Genomic DNA, 3,718 nt, shown 5'->3' with positions numbered 1-3,718 from the left:
CCCTAAACCCTAAACCCTAAACCCTAAACCCTAAACCCTAAACCCTAAACCCTAAACCCTAAACCCTAAACCCTAAACCCTAAACCCTAAACCCTAAACCCTAAACCCTAAACCCTAAACCCTAAACCCTAAACCCTAAACCCTAAACCCTAAACCCTAAACCCTAAACCCTAAACCCTAAACCCTAAACCCTAAACCCTAAACCCTAAACCCTAAACCCTAAACCCTAAACCCTAAACCCTAAACCCTAAACCCTAAACCCTAAACCCTAAACCCTAAACCCTAAACCCTAAACCCTAAACCCTAAACCCTAAACCCTAAACCCTAAACCCTAAACCCTAAACCCTAAACCCTAAACCCTAAACCCTAAACCCTAAACCCTAAACCCTAAACCCTAAACCCTAAACCCTAAACCCTAAACCCTAAACCCTAAACCCTAAACCCTAAACCCTAAACCCTAAACCCTAAACCCTAAACCCTAAACCCTAAACCCTAAACCCTAAACCCTAAACCCTAAACCCTAAACCCTAAACCCTAAACCCTAAACCCTAAACCCTAAACCCTAAACCCTAAACCCTAAACCCTAAACCCTAAACCCTAAACCCTAAACCCTAAACCCTAAACCCTAAACCCTAAACCCTAAACCCTAAACCCTAAACCCTAAACCCTAAACCCTAAACCCTAAACCCTAAACCCTAAACCCTAAACCCTAAACCCTAAACCCTAAACCCTAAACCCTAAACCCTAAACCCTAAACCCTAAACCCTAAACCCTAAACCCTAAACCCTAAACCCTAAACCCTAAACCCTAAACCCTAAACCCTAAACCCTAAACCCTAAACCCTAAACCCTAAACCCTAAACCCTAAACCCTAAACCCTAAACCCTAAACCCTAAACCCTAAACCCTAAACCCTAAACCCTAAACCCTAAACCCTAAACCCTAAACCCTAAACCCTAAACCCTAAACCCTAAACCCTAAACCCTAAACCCTAAACCCTAAACCCTAAACCCTAAACCCTAAACCCTAAACCCTAAACCCTAAACCCTAAACCCTAAACCCTAAACCCTAAACCCTAAACCCTAAACCCTAAACCCTAAACCCTAAACCCTAAACCCTAAACCCTAAACCCTAAACCCTAAACCCTAAACCCTAAACCCTAAACCCTAAACCCTAAACCCTAAACCCTAAACCCTAAACCCTAAACCCTAAACCCTAAACCCTAAACCCTAAACCCTAAACCCTAAACCCTAAACCCTAAACCCTAAACCCTAAACCCTAAACCCTAAACCCTAAACCCTAAACCCTAAACCCTAAACCCTAAACCCTAAACCCTAAACCCTAAACCCTAAACCCTAAACCCTAAACCCTAAACCCTAAACCCTAAACCCTAAACCCTAAACCCTAAACCCTAAACCCTAAACCCTAAACCCTAAACCCTAAACCCTAAACCCTAAACCCTAAACCCTAAACCCTAAACCCTAAACCCTAAACCCTAAACCCTAAACCCTAAACCCTAAACCCTAAACCCTAAACCCTAAACCCTAAACCCTAAACCCTAAACCCTAAACCCTAAACCCTAAACCCTAAACCCTAAACCCTAAACCCTAAACCCTAAACCCTAAACCCTAAACCCTAAACCCTAAACCCTAAACCCTAAACCCTAAACCCTAAACCCTAAACCCTAAACCCTAAACCCTAAACCCTAAACCCTAAACCCTAAACCCTAAACCCTAAACCCTAAACCCTAAACCCTAAACCCTAAACCCTAAACCCTAAACCCTAAACCCTAAACCCTAAACCCTAAACCCTAAACCCTAAACCCTAAACCCTAAACCCTAAACCCTAAACCCTAAACCCTAAACCCTAAACCCTAAACCCTAAACCCTAAACCCTAAACCCTAAACCCTAAACCCTAAACCCTAAACCCTAAACCCTAAACCCTAAACCCTAAACCCTAAACCCTAAACCCTAAACCCTAAACCCTAAACCCTAAACCCTAAACCCTAAACCCTAAACCCTAAACCCTAAACCCTAAACCCTAAACCCTAAACCCTAAACCCTAAACCCTAAACCCTAAACCCTAAACCCTAAACCCTAAACCCTAAACCCTAAACCCTAAACCCTAAACCCTAAACCCTAAACCCTAAACCCTAAACCCTAAACCCTAAACCCTAAACCCTAAACCCTAAACCCTAAACCCTAAACCCTAAACCCTAAACCCTAAACCCTAAACCCTAAACCCTAAACCCTAAACCCTAAACCCTAAACCCTAAACCCTAAACCCTAAACCCTAAACCCTAAACCCTAAACCCTAAACCCTAAACCCTAAACCCTAAACCCTAAACCCTAAACCCTAAACCCTAAACCCTAAACCCTAAACCCTAAACCCTAAACCCTAAACCCTAAACCCTAAACCCTAAACCCTAAACCCTAAACCCTAAACCCTAAACCCTAAACCCTAAACCCTAAACCCTAAACCCTAAACCCTAAACCCTAAACCCTAAACCCTAAACCCTAAACCCTAAACCCTAAACCCTAAACCCTAAACCCTAAACCCTAAACCCTAAACCCTAAACCCTAAACCCTAAACCCTAAACCCTAAACCCTAAACCCTAAACCCTAAACCCTAAACCCTAAACCCTAAACCCTAAACCCTAAACCCTAAACCCTAAACCCTAAACCCTAAACCCTAAACCCTAAACCCTAAACCCTAAACCCTAAACCCTAAACCCTAAACCCTAAACCCTAAACCCTAAACCCTAAACCCTAAACCCTAAACCCTAAACCCTAAACCCTAAACCCTAAACCCTAAACCCTAAACCCTAAACCCTAAACCCTAAACCCTAAACCCTAAACCCTAAACCCTAAACCCTAAACCCTAAACCCTAAACCCTAAACCCTAAACCCTAAACCCTAAACCCTAAACCCTAAACCCTAAACCCTAAACCCTAAACCCTAAACCCTAAACCCTAAACCCTAAACCCTAAACCCTAAACCCTAAACCCTAAACCCTAAACCCTAAACCCTAAACCCTAAACCCTAAACCCTAAACCCTAAACCCTAAACCCTAAACCCTAAACCCTAAACCCTAAACCCTAAACCCTAAACCCTAAACCCTAAACCCTAAACCCTAAACCCTAAACCCTAAACCCTAAACCCTAAACCCTAAACCCTAAACCCTAAACCCTAAACCCTAAACCCTAAACCCTAAACCCTAAACCCTAAACCCTAAACCCTAAACCCTAAACCCTAACCCTAAACCCTAAACCCTAAACCCTAAACCCTAAACCCTAAACCCTAAACCCTAAACCCTAAACCCTAAACCCTAAACCCTAAACCCTAAACCCTAAACCGTAAACCCTATAACCCTAAACCCTAAACCCTAAACCCTAAACCCTAAACCCTAAACCCTATAAACCCTAAACCCTAAACCCTAAACCCTAAACCCTAAACCCTAAACCCTAAAACCCTAAAACCCTAAAACCCTAAACCCTAAACCCTAAACCCTAAACCCTATGAAATATGATGTCATGGCGAGGATCGCTTCACTGGGCGGGCGCGGGGCCCATGCGCTCGTTTGGGCCAAGCAAGGCTCTGCTCAGAACCAGCCTGATGCAATCATTACTGGGTGAAACCTTATTCTAGTTAGTTTATATCTTTATTTCGATTGAACCAAATGAGAATACGGACAGCTTAAAAACCCGCCCCTTACCCACC

Source organism: Musa acuminata, chromosome BXJ2-3 (genome assembly GCF_036884655.1).
Source record: "Musa acuminata AAA Group cultivar baxijiao chromosome BXJ2-3, Cavendish_Baxijiao_AAA, whole genome shotgun sequence".
NCBI lineage: Eukaryota > Viridiplantae > Streptophyta > Magnoliopsida > Zingiberales > Musaceae > Musa > Musa acuminata.
This window is presented reverse-complemented; position numbering follows the sequence as displayed.